Here is a 19,876-nt window from a genome sequence, read left to right on the forward strand (position 1 = left end):
TCTGTCATCTTTGGCTGCTGCAATCGATGACATGGATGACCCAGACCAAAATGATTTCCAAACATTTGGAATCAACTTAAGCATCTATGGAGGAAAACCAGTCTCTGTCCCTGACAAAAGCTGGGTAGGCAACTCTCATTTGATTCCTAAAGTCATTTCCATTCATGCTGCTAATTAAAAGCTATTTAAAATAATGGGAGCTGCAGTCGATGGGATATTGCTAGAATTAGTGCACTGCATGCAGGTTCATTTATCATTGTTTTAAGCAATTATGGCATCTTTCACAATTCCCAACAGTTAGCCATCTCCTCAGCTTTTAGAAAGGATTCCTTTTTACACTGAAGCTACTCTAAAGTCTGTTGCAAACTCAATAGGATATCACATCTCAGAGATTATATCATTAGTTAGTCAAGGTTTGCAGCCCATTCAGCCTAATGAAGTATTCAGATAGTACCTCTCGGTCATTCTGTTGTGGGATAGATTAATTGCTAATTACATTATTGTTTTAGTGGATCGTTGCTTTGCAATCTTAGAGACAGTACAGAACTTCCAAAGTGTGCTTATTTAATACAATTCCCTGAGAAATCCTCTTTTTACTGCCAAATGTCCCCTACAAATAAAGCTTCCTGTAGGCTGTAAACAAGTACAAAACAAAAATATGATACTAAATGTATCTTTGTGAGATGCTAGTTTTCTGCATGTAGAGCTTTTGTTTTTTATTATACGGAAATATTCCAACACATGACACACTCTAGGCCAGAGCAAATGGGCAGGAAAAAGCAGCTCAATCCTATTTTTTCTAAAAGAGGGTCAAAACTCCGGGAGTCCACACTGTCTGGATTCAAGGCAGGTCAAACACCCTCCCATAATGCTCCCTTCATCCCTTTTCACCCCATGCCCCCCTGTTGGACTGTCTGATTTGTGTGTGTTGTAATTACATCCATTGCATTATTGGCAATCACTTTTTTGCTTTGCCGCAGTCCTGTCCTGTCACTGGGCTATTTATATACTGGTGCGATGATAAGAGCTTCTTTTTGCTCTGGTTTTTAGTCCCAGAGCATGGCTTTGTTTCACTTTCCACCCGCTTTCTCCTCATACACAGGGACGTAGCCAGGATTTTAGGAAGGGGGGGGGTCCAGACTAAGTGCCACCATTATAATGGGGCTTGGGTGCAGTGGCGCAGCAGCACGCACCATTCATTTTTCTAATGGAAGGGGGGGTCCGGAGCCCAAGACCCCCCCCCTTGGCTACGTCCCTGTCATACATCTTCTAAACACTCTGCCTTCAAAGCTGTTAGAAGGTGCTTTACTTGACCAGGGCAGACTACCCCATAGAGACATTTATATTAACATGACTCTTCATTCTCTCTCTCTCTCTCTCTCTCTCTCTCACACACACACACACACACACACACTGTCCTTTTATATCTGCCAGAGAATCCAAAATTGTGCCATCTCCTCCTCCTCTTATACAGTAGGATGGGCAAAGTGTAATCCATCAGCCAAATGCATCTCCAAAGGCTGTTTTTCTGGGCCCCAACATCCCAAACCATGCTTTTGATAAAAGCTTTTTATGCACAAATGCCCACCATATGTGGCAATTTCACCCTGCCTTGGGGGCTGCCATTGTGTGGCTCCTGTTTACTTCCTATTTGGGAAAGGCCTTTCATGGTGCCCTTTCAAATGACACAAATATAGCACTATGATTCCACTTCTCTTTGTTTCATCTATAGAATCTTGGGATCTGAAGGTTAGGAATAGACATTTGTGACATCCACAGACACTAAACCAGTCCTTTATTTTCTCATAGTACAGTGTGCTCCTTCATTTATCACAAAAATAGCTAGCTTTCCTTTTAGTTACTGTTTTTAAAAGTAATTCTTTCCTTTCCATTTTGAAAAACTTACTATTTTAGTCTTTCTTATGCTTTAATAATGTTACTATACATTATTTTATTTTATTTTAAACAAATATAACTCAATGTACAAGCTGGCCTTTTACACAAAATATATTCTCTTCCCAGTTAACAAGAGGAAGTATATTTTTTGTTATTGTTGTGATTAGAAAAGCAAAGTGTAATGCATTTCTTTTACTTTATTTCCCAGTCCTCTCCTGAAGTGGTGTAGTCTATATTTGCATTGATCCTCCTTTAAAATCAGCATAAACCTCACCTTAAGCAAACATTTCAAGAAAAATGCAGACCTATGACACTAACACCATTACTTTTCTTCTCCTCCATGATTTTGTATCATCTTTGCCTGATGAAGAAACCAGTGGACATCAAAAGCTAGTATGACACATTTTGGTAGCTTTTTAAAGAAAAATACCATATATATATATATATATATATATATATATATATACACCATGTTTTCTGTCTATATTTTATTGTAAGCTGAATAGACCTCGTCTTGCATTTTTCTCTGTCTACTGTCAATTCAGCTTTCACAACATAGCCCAAACTGTGCTATATTCCTCCGCCGCCATTTTGTGTGGAAAACCTTTGTAACTATCAAGGTATCATAACAGTTATAGTTGTGACTCAAGAACGAAGTTAACTGTCATCCAGTTATAATAAAATACAATTTAGTTATGCCTTAGTTAATGTAAAAAGGAATTAATTAACAGTAATCATTTATTTATTTCCTCCCAAACTTGTGAATAACATGATTATATTGCAATTTTTAAAAAGCTGAGTCTTCAGCTCCTTTAATTATATCTAGATGGGTGGTCAACAACAAGTTAAATTAATTGGAGCATGACCGGAAAAACTGAAAGCTGATGCTGTATCTAATATTCTCATTACTAAAGATGAAGAGGCAAACAACATGCCATCCAATTTCAAAACAACTTTGATTTCAGAGTCAAAAGAAATTTTAAAGTAGCAAGCATTTTTAAAAGCAGAGTATGCTGTTGTTGTTAACTGCCTTAGAGTGGATCCTGACTCATGGCGACATCTCCAAGACTCCCTGTACTCCGCTGCTTTGCTTCAATTCTATACATTCATACCCATGACATCCCCAATAGATTCTTTCCATTTAGCATGTGGTCTTCCTCTCTTTCTGCATCCTTCCACCTTTCCTGGCATTATTGTCTTTTCTAAAGAGTCGTGCTTTTTTCTGACGATGTGGGTGAAGTATGACAGCCTCATTTTGATCATCTTGGCTCCCTGGGAGATTTTCGCTTGAACTGTTAAAGGTTAAAGGAAAAGTTTGTTTGTTTGTTTGTTTGTTTGGGCTGTCCACGGTATCCTCAGCACTCTTCACCACCACCACATCTCAAATGTAATTATTCTTACCCACATTCTTCACTGTCCAGCTCGTGCATCCATACATGGTAATGGGAAATACAATAGCTTATATGATTCTGACTTTAGTGCTCAGCTGTATATCTTTATTCTTTAGGATCTTCTCTATTTCTTCATAGCTGCCCTTCCCATTCGTCTTCTGATTTCTTCACTGCAGTCTCCTTGATAGATTTTTTGACCCAAGGTATGACAGTTCTTTTACTATGTATGTAGGTCCTCCACAGCCATTATTTTTGCGCACCTCTAAAGAAACTAAGATGTCATTCACATGTTGTTGTTTTTTAATGCAGCTATGCGAATAATCTCACTAATTCTGGTTTTGTTGTTCATACTATGGAACTACATCTATGCACATTTATGCAAGTTCAGTTTCTTACATATGCCAGCACTCAAATAAAGATTGAGTCAATGATGAGAATGTATCTGAAGCATGTTCAATGCATGTAGAGTTTTATCCTGGTTTATCCCAGGTCTATTTGCCTCAGTTATTCACACAGCCAAGAATTTGAATCTTTTAGAAAAACTTGGGGGGGGGGGATTGATTATCCTGGGTTAAGTGGGGGGTTGGCATACAACCCCACCCCAAACTTAATCAGATGCATTCAAAATGCATGTGAACAAAAAAGATTCAACCCAGATTCTACCTGGATTATTTTTACCATCTGAATAACCTCTGAATGGAACAGTATTACAAGATTGCTCAGTTTTGCTTTTCCCATCTAGAAAAAATATTGAGTACTCCACTGAACTCACTTCCCAAAATCACTTCAACTTCGACAAGTGCGGCATCAAGGGTGGCTTTTTGCAAGCACCAAAAGGAGAGGCTTTCTGCCGCTTCTTTTTGGCCAGTAAAATGCCAGTTCAGAGCTATGGTATACTGTTGCTGCAGCCTGATCCAGCGCAAAAAAGGGGCCCAGTGATGCCGCCTCTTTAAGGCCATGGAGAATTGTTTTCCCCAATCTCGCAATTTACCAGCCTCATGTATCTTTAGTTAAAATTTAGTAGGATAGATGGCATGAGAGCTGGACAATGGATTAACTGTCCCATGCATTTCTGGTCATTTCTCACTGTTGAGGAGCTTTTTTCATGTTCAAATGTTCTTGCCTGGTTTGAGAAAATCTGTTAGATAAATATTATTAGGCATTCAGTTTTGTAATGTGCTTCCTATTTTTTTTAAAATGACAAAAGTTCTGTTTATATAGGCTTGACCAAGCTAAATATTCATGCTGAGGTAGGAGCAATCCCCCCCCACACACACACACACACACAGCCTTTTGTTGGCAATTCAGAGTCAGGTTTTGTGCAGTATTCAAAATGTCTTTTCCTCTTCTGACTCTTATTCTAGAATTGTCTGATACTTCTTCACAAACCTCCAGTTCATTAAACCATGTACCATTTTCCTTCAGTAGAAATCATTTATGAATACTTGCAAACCCATCCAATTAAAGGGTGTAGAACCTTGGGAGTTAGGGTTGCTAGGTGACTTTATTGTCTTAGGACCAGTTCATTTTTATTTCTCCTATCAGAGAACTTATTCCCGCGTATAAAGTACACAGAGCATTATTGATGAATGGCTCACACATGTATAAATTATGGCCCTTGCTGGCAAAGTACCTGCAAACAATGCCTCTGTACGGGTCCGGCCCTGCATGCAAGCATTTTGCCAGCAAACACTGCACTTCGTTCACACTCATACATTTTATAAAGCCAACTCCTAAAATAATGTTGTTAGCGCAGACTTGAATTGGTTCCAAAGTAAGGTATAAAATGGCCCTGTCATGTGTGGTTTCACAGATTTATGGATCATAATGGATGTCATTAATTCAAAACAGAAGAAAGACACAGAAGGATAACCATATGTCAATATTAATTTCTGCATTCTCAGTCTGGATAGCAGACAAAGGAAAGTAAATGCCAAACCCTCCCTCCCCTTCCAGTATTAAGACTCAAAATCTTGATTTCAGTGTCTGAAAACAACAACAGTAGTTTGTTTGTTTGTTTTAAATGCATTCAGGTTTCCATGAATTTCTTTTCTCATTCTCTGATGCTAGGTCTGCTCTGATCTTTGCCATTTTGATGGGTGAGAGAGAAAGGAGTAGACAGTTCATTGTGGTGTTAGGCTAGTCCACAAGCATGTTCTGAGCACATTGCTCCATGGAGGCCCAGCAGTTGCAATGTGGCTATTCCCTTGTGGTAAAATTACAAGCTATGGTCTAGCAAGTAATAGCAGTACTTCTTTTTGAGATGCATGTGCCAAGCATTTCCTGTATAGATAGGACCAGGGATAAGTGCCCCACTGGCTGAATAGGCAGATCTGTTCTTTCTTTCACTCCATATGAATAATTATACTGTTTCCATCAAAGGTTTCTAGCATAAATATTGTGGCACACTACTACATACAATTTCTGTTTCAATACATTGAGCGGCAGTTCTCAACAAATTAATGTCAGAGCAAGCAGCGACACACCAATATTCTCTTCAATCTTACAAGCTTGTCCTTCAGCTTCAACTGTTCAAGGCCCAATACATTCTAAAACCTCGTTGCTGCCATACTGTCAACTCCAAGACCTGGTTTGGTATATTGTCTGCAGGCCAACCAGAAAGTCGCTCATGCCATCCTATTTCAACCAAACTAATAAATGGACTCCTGGCAAAATGAAAAATTGCATGTCTACTTCCATCTGAAGAACCTTGAATGACATTTCAACATTCATATTTCAAAAATGATATACTATGAGCTTGCTGTTGGCTTGTTTGATGACTCAAAATATTCACAAACTTTCACAAAGTTCCATAAAACAGGGAAAAATCTTATGTGGTTACATTCCTTGTCAAGCTGCAAGATGATTTTCAGCAACATAAAATCAATGGATGAAAACATTGAATGGTGGTGTCTGATATAAAGATCAGCATACAACTGGACATTGTGCCGTTGGAAATAAACTACCAGGAAGGATCATTATGCAAGGTTATGATTAATGCTTATATTACAAATGTATGATTATCTGCAGTTATTAATCATAACTGTAAGCTAAAAAGTGTAGAACCAGCAACAGGAATTTTCAGCACTGGGGACCTGCCAAAGTGAATCCTGTACACATCCTGCTAGTAATTGACTTCAGTAACTGACTATCCCACTTCCAACCTCTTGAAGAACCTGGCCCTTTCTATTGGTGACTATTTACCTGTTCTTTGTGTGAGAGAAATCAATGAAATGTGCAAGGACAATGTGCTGTAAACTCTGCATACTTTGTCCTTTCCTCCTGGGATAGAGGTGGGCATAGGACATGGTGTCACTTTCCATTTTGAGTGAGACTAATGAAGGAAAATGTGGTATTTCGGTTTGCAGTGGAGAAGGGTTTTCTGTGAGGCTAGGGGTGGGTGGGAACTGTCCCCTGGTCCCCACAGTTTCCACCTCTGCTCTGAAACATTCAGAGAGACATACAATTAAATCGGCAAGAAGGGGAATTGAGCACAATAAGCAACTGATCCCCTTGATAATATAGGGCCCAAACATACAGGCCAAAATAAAGTGCTTTGGGTCACTTTGGAGGTATGCTGTTTCAATGATGCATGCATCCTAAGAGACCAGAAGCTGCGCCAAAGCTGCACTCCAGTCCTTAGAACTGGAGCATGGCTTTTGTGTGGCTTCTGGCCTCTTAGGACACATGCATCATTGAAACAGCATACCTCCAACATGACCTGAAGCAGCTTTATTTTGGCCTCTCTGTTCAGGCCCGTATTCCCCAAAGGTCCAGTAGAGCCTGGAATCAGTACATGTTGGAAGAATTATACATTGCATTCTATCTTCCCTCCTTAGCTAGGCAGGGACTTCCTATCTTCCCACCTCTCCCATTCTATCTGGCAGTTTATGTGACTCTCTGAACAATCTAAACTATCACCTCTCAGTCTCCATTTGGTAACATTCCTCCTCTGAGTATGATTAACAGCTTTCTTCCTGCTGTATTAACTCCAGTTAGATTAGGTTTTAGTTTTGTTATGTATTTATTTATTTGTTAAGGCCATTATTGTTGGTTTTTTAAACCACAAACTACATGTTTGTCATTTTTTGAGTTAGTCTTTATTCTTTAGGAAAGCATATTAAAAGATAGTCTGACCCACGTTTTTGCTGCTCTGCTGATGAAAGCTGAACTCTAACAAGTTTAACTTTCATATCTGCATATTTTAGTTTACCCTTAAAAGATTTAACACCTAAATGTCAAATGGACAGATATTCAGGTCCCAGTATTGAACCAAGCTAAGCCCTTTCTATATGTGAGAGGGGAAGGACACTGTTAGTTATTGGGATTAGATGGGTATTGCAGTTGGCTTACTCTTGAATGCCAAGTGGATAACTGCTTACACTCCAGCATCAGGACCCCAACCCTCATTCAAGAGGAATCATTGGACTCTCTTCTTACAGCATGGAGGTATGCTGAAACACTGGTCTACCTTATAAAGAAACAAAGAAACAAAGACTAAAAGACTAAACAATCGGACTCCTATATTATTATAGGTTTTAGCTTTAAGACCAGTTGGAGTGTTTGCCCTTCATTTCTGATTGGTTCGGCTGGTAAGTATCTCTTCTAAATCTGTATTGGATCTCTCAATTAAATAGAACAATCTGCTATAAATACAATTGATATATTACCTGCTTAAATATTCCTTTTTCATAGATAGTGTGGATTAAATCTCCCTGATCCTATCTCTTGAGAGTCATTTTCCCAATAATGATGTAAATTAATGTACTCAGTATTGATTGAGGTTGTGCAGGTTTTTTGTTGTTGTTATGGTCTCTTCTTTCAACAAGAAATATAGATTATTGAGCCTATCAATAAGGACAGGAAAATACATAAAACAAAAATCCTTTCCACCCCAACTGAGCAAGCAAGGACTTGGTTGGGCCATTTGGGGCTTTAGTCATCACAATTCCTAAACAGGATCCAGATGCTCATTGGATTATCAGTTCTAAGGATGGGCCATCATTAGTGATTAGATGTGAGCATGTCCAAAAGGTAAGGGGGGGGGGGTGTTTGTTTTGTTTGTTTGTTTGTTTTTTGCTTTCTGCTTCTGGGCCTGACTTTTTTGGGAGCATGGGGCTGAAAGCAGTGCCAGGCTGCTGCTGCTATTATTATTATTATTATTATTATTATTATTATTATTATTATTCTGTAGATTTGCACAGCACTGTACATAAAACAATAAATATATAAGAGTAAACCTGCCTATGGCATACAATCTAAGAAATAATAGGGTAATACATATAAAATACATAGGAATACAGGAAATGGTACGATAAAACAGGCAACAAAAGAACATCAAATAGCAAATAGCCTGGGAATGCTTCTCTGAACAGGATGGTCTTTAACTCCGTTTTGAAGCTGGTTAAAGAAGTGATGACCCATGCTCACAGGGGAAGAAGGTTCCAGGAGTGAAGGGCAGCAAGTGAAAAAGGGTGAATCCAAGATGGGGCAGAGGAAATCCTGGGCTGGGACAGCCAACCCTGACTACCAGAGCGGAGGGCCCGAGTGGGAAGGTGAGGAGAAATAAGGTCTGATAAATAAGGAGGGGCCAATCCATGGAGGGCTTTAAACGTCAACAGCAGAAGCTTATACTGAAGAGAGTAGGAGCCAGTGAAGGGATGCCAACAAAGGAGAGATATGGAGCTTTATCGCACCGGGTTCTCGGCCCGGCCCGGCAGGAAACGGAAACGAGCGGGGGATGGATTTTACCGCACACACCTGTCCCTCACTTGTTCCGTTCCACCTCTCTTCCCTGCCCATTCCGTTCCAGAGGGAATGGTCAGAGCGGTGGGCAGATGTGATTATGCATGCAGCTGAATGCTGGACAGAAATTAAAGGATGGAGGTGAGAAAGAGGAAGCCCAGCCAGAAGGATGTTACAGAAATTGTCATGATACCACTAGGGCATGGACCAGAGAAAGATATGTTCTTCTCTCACCATTTCACTTTTTTAAATAATTCCTTTTGCAGTTTGCAGTTGTACGTATGTAAGTGTTTATAGTTCTGTTTGTATTTCAGCTTGCCTTTTACAAGAGCTAAAAAGAATAGACTGCTCTGTCCTTCCTTGCTTCACCTTAATAATACGCCAGGTCAAGCTGAGAGAGAGAGTGATTGGCTCAGAGTCATGCAGTGAATGTTGTGGCTTGTGGGAGCTTCAACTTAGATCTCCCTGATCCCAGTTCACCACTCTAACCATATCAACAGTTGTAGCTTTTCTATTTTATAGGAAAGAATACCTAAGAAAAAAAGATAAAAGACAGATTAATAGCTAAAACTATCCTTCACATGGCCAGCTTGCCTGAAATTAGGTTACAGAGCATGGCCTTTCTGGTCCACTCTACAGAAAACACTGCTGCATGAAATATGTAAGGGTGCATGCTTGTACTATTTTCCCAAGCAAATTAAAGCATCTTTATTTAGGGACGGCATTTAAAAACAGTATCACTGGATGGATGGCTGAGTTGAGACTGATATTCTATCAGTATTTTATTGTTGCTGATTCTAAACTGCGGCCAAGTTTAAATGATTTTTTTAATGCAGACATGTTTTAATTGTTGGTTTTATTGCCTATCATTTGCAATCTAGCCAGTATGGTGTAGAGTGGTGTAGTGGTTTGAGATTTGGACTATGATTCTGGAGATCAGGGTTCAAATCCCCCTGCAGCCATGGAAACCCACTGGGAGACCTTGGGAAAGTCACACTCTCTCAGCCTTAGAGGAAGGCAATGTCAACCCCCTCTCTGTGAAGAAACTTGTCAAGAAAACCCTGCCTTAGGGTTGCTGTAAATTACTTGAAGGCACACACTGGCCCAAAACAGATAGGCTTAAAAAGTTGGCTTCCATGTGACTTGGGGTGTGTGGCATTTAGATGGCACAGGTCCCCAACCTGTGTGGGAGCCATGTCAGAGTTAGTTCTGGGATGCCTAAGGTGGCCTAAACCCAGCCTCAAAAGCAGCTTATATTTTCTGTTCCTTGCTCCCTTGGGACTGCAGCAGGGGCTGGCATTGGGAATGCAGTGTGTGGTTGCCGTGGTCCTGTGGTGCTCCTTCCTGACCATCTGTCTCATCTGAACGACAGCTATAGAAAAGTGACAGACAATCTTTAGAAATAAATATATATATATATATAAACCTCAAGAAGGAAAAGGACAGCACTGATGCAGACAATGTTAGTACCATAGCAGACCTGAATGTGAAATGTGAAATCCCTTCAGTTTCTATTTTAAAAGTACACAGAACTTATCTGAACATTCTATTCAGCCTCGGGATTTTTAAATTTTTTACATTTGAACTCTCATAGTTCAATCAAATAGCAGAAACCTCCCATAGACTTCTACCGAAATTGTTGCTTCTGCCTTTCAGTTTCTGCAGTACTGTGAACAGGGCATATGAACCAAGCTGGAAGGATGTGGCATACCCTGGTCAAAAATGAAGTGCACTGAACCTTGAACTGTCTCCCAGTCTCATATACCAGATCAAATCACCATAAAAACAGAAGAAAGATACTCTCTTATGGGTCTTCCTGAGGTCTTTGGAAGAAGGGTGAGAAAAATTAATGTGATGAATACTGGGGCTGTGATCACTGTCAGGAGAATCAAAACAAACAATAGGGAAGGAACATACCTTAGGGAAGACCATATGTGCTGTATGCACAATGTCCTAGTTTGAATCCCTGATATATCCAATCAAAAAGTTTCTGCTAACAAATGTTCTTTGTGGTGCTACATCTATATACGGATTATCATTAGGTGGCAATAGAGAAGTAGGCTGTTGTCAGAGGGAAAGAAGAAAAATTGTTTCAGTTTTATCTCAATATTGTGTCTGTGGTCTCTATAAATTCCATTTGGTATGACCAGTGGGGTTATTGTCAAGACTATGTTACCTAGGGATGTAAATCTTCACTTACTGCATTTTCTCAAGCAAGAACGAACCGTGCTAAAAGTTTTCTCTCTGCTAGAAAAGAGTACAAGAGTTGTTATGCATTTTTGATGATTTTTTAATAAAATTCAGAAAACCTCACAGCAGTTAACCATTTAATTGATGGGTATCTCAGAGGCACCCTTTTTCATTGAGGTTGAGAAAATTCATGAGTATTCTTTACATTCCTGCTGTTAACTCTACAGTTGTTATTTTACCAAGGAACTGGAAAGCTGATATGAGTCAAACTAGATGATGATATTGGGCTAATAGGATAAAAAGTCTGGCCAAGAATAAAACAGCTTCTGATGTTCCTAAAATTGCTTTTGCCAATAGTTAAGAAAACTACATTCAGCATGCAAACCACCATACAACTTGCTAGATGGTAGACAGCGATGGCAAATCCATCTGCCATTTTTTAAAAGAAATGTAAATGCATAAAATTATGGGGATCCAAAAGGACAGTTTCTGGAGTGACAGGGAACAGCAAATTGGCTAGAAATAAATCTGAGGCACAGTCCCTCGTGGTTTCATATTCTAATGGATGTGTGATCTGAAATGGTGCCATGTGGCTATAATGGAAAAGTTGATGAAAGATGTTCTCTCAAGCAGACTACACCTTTTAAGTGATTGAATGGGACACAGCCAGATGCTGCAAAATTCTTCAAGATCTCCCACCTCCTAACAATATTATTTTTGTTTCAGCAAAGGTGCTTTGATCATGGTTTGTACATTAGCACCACTCCACATTTGAAGGTTGGGGTTTTTTTTTTAGAATCAGGAAATTTGCAAAATTGTCATTTTATAATTGATGGAGCAATGCACTATCCGATTAACACAAACACAACATAGACAAGTAAATACCTAGATAGGTAATTAATGACACATTCAGACTATAATCTGGATTCCACAATTCTGGCACACAGGTCCACCTGCCCTGCAAAATAAATGTCAAAGAAGTGAGTACCTCCTGCACATTGATTTTAGAGTGGTTGTTATGTGTATATGCAACATTAAACACATTTAGACCTAGTAGCTTTATATGGGTGGTGAGTGGGAAGGCTGCCAGTTCTGACTGCAACCTGTGAACAAGTACTGAGGTTGTACTTATGGCCTTGATCAATAGTCTTCACTTAAACATCAAGCAAGGAAAATGTTACTACTCTATTGGTGGTAGTGGTTCTGTCATCAGCCTTTGAATATAACATGCAGGCAATTACTGAACCTGGTTTTTCCACTTTTAGCAGGAAGACCCAAAAGAGTAGCAATTGATAGATCCACTAACCTGGAAATTCAAGGAGACAGAATCTGTTTGCACTGCATTTCCCTAAATGGGGTGCATCTTACCATGTGTATTCTCATCTACAACTTTATGCTTCTAATACCACATCAACATTTCACAAGGTGTATGGCATTAATTAAAAGGTAGCCTGTTGCCCGAACTCAATTAGAAGGAGTATGTCATAGGACAAGGGGGAAATAAAATTATTTAGGTTAGTATTTTTATTCTGACATCTGTCTGAAATTAAACTGAAATTCACTAAGAATTCAACAAAGGTTGTTTTTTAGTTTCTGAGGAATGAATATTATAGTCTACTCTATAACTTGCAAAACATCTCTCATTATTAGAAATAAACAGTTCCATTACTTTCTTTTCATTTACAACTATTGTGACAGATTACAACTAAAAAGCTGGGGGAGAGTAGGTATCATTAACTAACTGTAGCTTATTCATTCAGTCACTGAAAAATAAGTGAAATGGGAAAGGTTTACCACCCATACATTACATGAGAGAATCCCTTTTTCCTTTAACAGATGGGGCATAAGCCAGCATGATAGTAAGTCGCCTTATATGGTGTACAATAAATTCCTAAACTGCACCAAGATGTTATCTGTTCATGACAATGGAACAGTAGAAAGCTCCATTCCCAGATCACTATCATTCCCTCCCTATACTGAAAACAAGGTCCAGAGTGTGCCGAGCAGCATGAGTGGGGCCAGATACCACTTGGGACAGACCTATGGTTGTCATGGAAGACACCAAGACCTGAGTCACTCCTGACAGAATAGCCTCAGCTTGAAATCCCCCAGTATTACAGATACAGGGACTCAAGCACCACCCCTGAGACCATCCCAGCTATCTTAGGAAGGCAGACTGTTGAGCAGTGTGGCATGTAAAGGAAAACAATAGAAGGTGTAATCTGTCCCAGCCAATCATTTTTAACTAAAATCCTTCAGCTGCAGACTGAAGGTTAGGGCACCTGATCAGGGGAATTTTATCCTGATAGACCACTGTGACACCACCTCTCTGCTCCCCAGGTCTTGTCTGCTGCTGTACTGAGAATCCTGATGAGCAAAGACAGTAAACCACCACCACCCCGCCTTATGTGCCTGTCTCCATTATTAGTAATCTATTTCCTCCCTTTTTATGCAATCCTTCAGAGTACACTAAACACATCCCTAGGTACAGCAGGTGCAGAGCAAATCAAGCAAATGAACTGTTTCCTTCCTATTCAGAAATATCTGGATCATTCATGAAACCCTCCCTTCATCATCAGCGTAGACAGTAAACTATCCTCACAGCTCTGCAAAGAGCTGATCTTAGCAAGAGTGCAAGCTAAGACACCTAAGTTACCATAAATCTCATTTAATCCTTGAGCTCTTAAGTAAAAGAAACAACATTTATGTATGACAGGAGAGCCAAGCGTTAGGCAGCAAAGTTAATCCTGTTTCCTCTACACAAGTGATTAACTGAAACTTCCAACCCTGCTCAAGTAACCAATTGTGAAAAGGTTTCTGAGTTTAAATGAGAACCCCTGGTGTCCAAGTATGGGATCTAGCCTGACAGCCTTCAATAAGTGAGCTTGAAATCCCCCAGTATTACTAGCTGCAGGGACTCAAGCACCACCCCTGAGACCATCCCAGCTATCTTAGGAAGGCAGACTGTTGAGCAGTGAGGTATGTAATGCACCAATAGAAGGTGTAATCTGTCCCAAAGTCATCTTCAGACACTGAAGGGAATTGGCATCTACAACACCAGCCCATGTGGTTGGTAGATAATATGAGGCCTCTGGATTGGTATATCAAGAACTCTTAAGAGCCAGAATTTCCTTGATTAATGGGGGAATCTCTTGGAGAGCCAGTATGGTCTAGTGGTTTGGATATTGGACTACAGATCTCAGAGACCACAGTTCAAATCCCTGCTCAGCCATGGAAACCTACTGGATGACCTTTGGCCAGTCAGACTTTCTTGAGGTATAGCGGTTTGTGTTGGGGTGAAGAGAGACGCGCTGTGTCCACTACAACCACGTGCAAAGTTGATCCACGCAGACAGGATGCCACGAGAAGGCTCTTGGAGAGACGTCTGCAAAGGCTTAAGGCAGAGAAGTAAAAAATTCCTCCCACACAGGCTTCAGCTTGAGCTCCCGGCTTGCAGAAATAAACACTGCTAGACCGCAAGGCTCTCACTCCAACAAGAGGGCTTTAATTCACTTGTTCCAAACTATTTACAGGATCGCACAGAGTACCGAACAGCCATCTGGATACTCACAGCTCTATATACAATTAGACAAAGTGCTTCCCCAGTCACCGACCACAACAACCCAACGACGGAGATAATCACCCTCTCCCTTTTATAGGTGGTCTTCTGTGAAGTCATGTGATGTCTTGCCACCAATGAAACCTTGTTGGTTTCATCCCCAGTGCAGGTTGCATCATACCATATCCTATGATGCACCCCATGACTGACTTCACCTGCTGTACATGTTACATCAGATGTCCCACGACGTACAGCTTCCAAATGCTAACTCATACAAACCTGCCACTTGAACTGTAGTTACCTCTTCTCCAGTTTTACCTAGTGGCCACATCCATGTCATTTCCAGGCCAAGTGTGCCACATGGTCCTGACAGTTTGAGTGTTGGACTGCAATTCAGGAGAGTTTGATTCCCAGCTTGGCCATGGAACCCACTGGGTAACCTTGGGCAGGTCACATGCTCTCAGCCTCAGGGGAACACAATGGCAAACTCCATCTGAACAAATCTTGTTAATAAACTCCATGATAGGTTTGCCTTAGGTAGGATCACCATAAGTCAGAAATGAGTTGAAGGCACACAACAACAACAAGCTTCTGCATGCTGTGCCCCAGCTTTTAGCTGCTGATTTGGATGACTCCTGAGGTAGAGAACAACACCCATCAAAGATTTAGCCTTGTCTTGACACATATAACAGTATGCAGAAAAGTGCACAAGAATTATTTGCCACTCTGTACAAGGACGCAAATGCTCTCCCTTTTGTATTGGGCTGGGGAGGGAGGGGTTTCTATTTAATACAACATTAAATATCCATTATGTGGCTGTGCTGAATTTCTAACAAATTAAACATCGCTTGTGCCATTTCAGAGCCCTCTTGTTCCGCCACATTGCCTGAGCCTGCAAAGCTGCTTTGATCACACAGCAAGGCATGTGTGTGTTTGTTTGAGGCATGCATTATTCTTTTGTAAACTGCATTCTTTAAGAAGCAACTAAAAATTCTCTTGATGAAGCAAAAGCACAAAAATAAGCTCAAGGTTATGAAATGAGCTGAGGTGAGTGATCTGAAGAAATACCAGAGCAACAAAGGGCAGAGAGAGAGCTACCTCCCTTTTTAGGGAAATATTTTATAAACAGAATGAAATAAGCTACAGGAAATAATAATTCCTTTGTTCGATGTAAGATTCATCCTTCCAATGTAGACAGGAGATGAGGAGGAAAGAGGGTTAAAAAATGCAGATTCAGAAGATAAAATATATTGACTATGCCTGCAATTCCAGAATGGTGTGGTGGTTTGAACTATGACTCTGGAGACCAGGGTTTGAATCCCCACTCAGCCATGAAAACCTCCTGGTTGATCTTGGGCAAGTCACAATTTCTCAGCCTCAGAGGAAGGAAATGGCAAACTTCCTCTGAAGAAACCTGACAGGAAAACTCTGCAATAAGTTCACCTTAGGGTCATCATAAGTCAGAAATGACTTGAAGACAAACTACATAATCCCATGTACATTTCTGAATTGATTGACACTAACAATAATTTCTACATTCAGTTTCCACCGACCTCATTGTCTACAATCCCACTACCAACCATGTCTACTTTCCTAAAATCCAAATAATAATGTACATCATGCATCTGATGGAAGCAGCTATGTTCCAGGAAGGTTTGTTCTAAAACAAATATGGACTTTATTTTGCTGCAGCAAGACTAACATGATTAGCCCTTGGGAGAACCCAAAGCCTCATCCTACCACTCTTCAGTTAGACTTCAGCATAGTATTTATATTCATTCTTCTTATTAGAGATCATTTTCCAGCTTCTCCTTGGAGTTGAGTGAGAATGAAAAATCCATCTGTGGGGTTAATCTATGATGGCTCAGTAACACATGTACGTAACAGCCAGCAAACAATAAAAATGCACATAGAATAGATTTGAGAATCCATAAAGGGTTCTGGAACTGAACCCCAGCAGATACCAAGGGTTCACTATAAGAAATACATAATAATAAATACATGATTTTTCCAGTCTCACTCACATTCCCTTTTAGATTCATAATGAAGCTGGGAGATAAGTTAGGCTCAGGGATAATGACTAATATAAATTCATCAAGAGAATAGAAGTCATGACTGAATGGGATCCTTGGACCCATACATTAATATTTAGTCCACAGGAGGAAAACATTTTGGTCGTTTTTATTTTAGTCAATTCCCTCCCCCCCCCCCCCCCACACACACAAACATTGATACCCAATATGAAATAAAGAGACCAGACACATAAATTGGATGAATAAAGGGCCATTTATTTGACCTATATCCTATTTAAGCTAAGCACTTGAACTTAAACCTTAAACGTCAAACTGTGAGAGAATGATTAAAGTGAAGGCCTGGTGCGGGACCAGCTGAAGCCAGGTGTCAATCGTAGACCTTTCTTCAGCCTACCCTTTGGGCACAAACACCAAACCCTGAAGTAAATCCGATTATTTGGATTGCATCCTCAGCCAGTCCTGGGAAGGTAAACATAAAGCACTCTCCCCCAAATTCCCTCAAATTTGTAAGGTTGAGCAAAAACCCCATGTCTACCCCAAAGGCAGTTTCTCTCACAACTCCATGTCCCTTGATGTGTACAAGCTGAACAATAACCTAATCTTTTACCACAAAAGGGCGCCAATGGTGCATACCAAACAATTCTTTAACCCCATATGGGCCAGTGAAACCTATTTATCAGCCACCTTTAGCTGATATCCAGTTCCTTTATACAGTATGGGGTAGGCAAAAAAAAAAAAACCTGGGAAAAGGGGAGAAAATTCATACCCGGCCCCAAAGCAACCAACAAAGTTCATACTGCATTTAGGATGGGAGGGTGGGCTGCATCATCCGAAAGAAGCAGGATGGGGGGTGTACCATCTTACATACTGACTCCTCCCCCCATCATGTGCCTCAGTTTGGTCTGTTAGACCATGCTTCCATTTGAAAATACTGGTCTCATCATGGAGGGTATCATAACCCCACCCTCCCTCAATGGCTCTGCCAATCGTCCTGGTGTGAACATTTTTAATATCCAAAGCCCATTTGCAGAGCCCCTGCATTCTGTTTTGAGACACTCCCCACAGTGGACCCGGAAAAGAAACAGAATAGTACAAGATAAGCCCAAAAGTGGCACATGTCACTTCCAGTCATTCAAAATGGCAGCTACAATGGTGCAGCAGTGGACCTCTGAAGCTCTGGAGGAACCAAACATTGGTTGGTACAACTCTGTAGGCTCTGGACCTTGCACACTGTGCCTTAGAGCAACAATGTAACCACTGTACTACACTGTTATGAGACATCTGTACAACACATAGAAACCCCTTCCCATTTTGTGTTGCCTGTCTTGTCCACGCCAAGCCATCCACATAAACTTTGCAACTCTCCCATTGAGTTGATGTAACAACACAGTTACTCTGGCAAATATGATCCCCCCCTTCCCCAAGGTACCAACTCAGTTCATAATGTATTAGAGTGACTTTGTTGCCATTTGAGATTAAAAACATTGTCATCCTCTTTTATGCATGATGGAGACCATATTTTCCAATCACCCTCCCCTGATGTTTTGTGGGGGATTTTTTAACCGAAAGACTTACAGCTAGAGACATGGGCAAGTCATTTGGAAGAAGTAAACATCCATAAAATGTTGAGCATAGGTGAGTTGTGTGCACTCAGAGACAGAAAGACAGACAGGGTAGAGCTTCCTCTGATCATTTTCTCCCCTTTTTCATCATTCTTTGTAAACTAGAAAATTAATTACCCAGAAAACAATTCTGTGCACTAAAAAGCAGAATAGGTTTTAATGTATAATTTATATATGGAAATGCAGCTGTCAAAAGTGTGACAAATGACTATATAAAAATGTTGCAGTTACATTTTCGGGTGTTAGCGTGCATTAAGTTCATCTTCAACGCAAGACAATCTTCATCCTCTTAATGTTGTTTTGCTACAGGGAACAGAGCTACATTCTTAGTGCTGCACACACACCCTTCCCCCACCAACACTACCAACACTACAGATCAATCAAACTGAACAAGCCTTTATTCAAGAGCAGTGGAAGGATTGCAAAAATGCAAGAATGCTGCTGAACAGCAAATACCCTTCACAGTGTGTTTTTTAAAAGTGGGGCACAGAAAGAGGGATAAAATATGGTAAAATCTTCTAATCCCAATGTGAATAAGGCATGTGCTGATCTCTATGGGCTATGCCTACATTTCTTGATTTCCCCACCTCTTCACATTAATATGTTGATTAATGCACTTCTATGTGAACAAATCCTGATGAACTGAATCTCAGTAGTTACTCTCAACTAGAGTAGGCCCTTTGAATCAATTGCTGAATGGTGAGTGAGTATTTATGCAACTGACCGTTCAATTACTGGTGACACACAATTCAACCATTGATTCAATATGCCCACTCTAACTGGAGGTATGTGGCCAAAATACAGCAAAGGCACCAGAGCCCATTTGATCTTGAAAGCTAAGCAGGGGCAGCATTGACTAGGACTTGGATGGGAGACTGACACTGAATACCAGGTTCTATGGACTATATTTCAGAGAAAAGAACTGGAAAAATAGTTTCTGAGTATTCCTTGCCTAAGAAAACCTGAGGAAATCTATGACACTAGCATAAGTTAACAGGTGACTTGAAGGCACACACACACACATTCACACACTTACAGAATTCCTGTTGATTCAAAAGAGCAACTCTAGTTGGGATTAAGAATAGGATTCAATACCTGTGTGTCCTTGGTGCCCAGCCTTTCTATTGCAATTGATAATTTCATGGCCATGGCTAAAGTTACTATCAGGTAAGGGCTGTATTTCCACATATTAATGAATAAATCATGTTATCAGTAAAGAGAAGGCATTTATTACCCTTTTAAGAGAGGAAGGAAATTAGCTTCCAAACTCACTCCAGTCCATTCCCAGTATTTTAGACTGTTATTCTTCGGTAGCTCTCTACATGTCATTTCTACTTGTTGTACATGTCTAGCATTATAAGTAAGTAATGAGCCTGCATGCCTCACAATGGAGGGAACCACAATTAAGCCTACCGAAATAGGAGACATTTGTCACAGATA

The 19,876-nt window shown here is 40.3% G+C and overlaps 1 protein-coding gene across 2 annotated transcripts in view; it reads right to left on the minus strand.

Moving 5' to 3' along the window:
- The window catches only part of SH2D4B (SH2 domain containing 4B), a 127,265-nt gene that overhangs the window by 106,968 nt on the left and 421 nt on the right, over nucleotides 1–19,876 (minus strand). The window lies entirely within an intron of this gene.

This window comes from Sceloporus occidentalis, unplaced genomic scaffold, assembly GCF_023333645.1.
Source record: "Sceloporus occidentalis isolate IW3139 unplaced genomic scaffold, rSceOcc1.0.p SCAF_2, whole genome shotgun sequence".
NCBI lineage: Eukaryota > Metazoa > Chordata > Lepidosauria > Squamata > Phrynosomatidae > Sceloporus > Sceloporus occidentalis.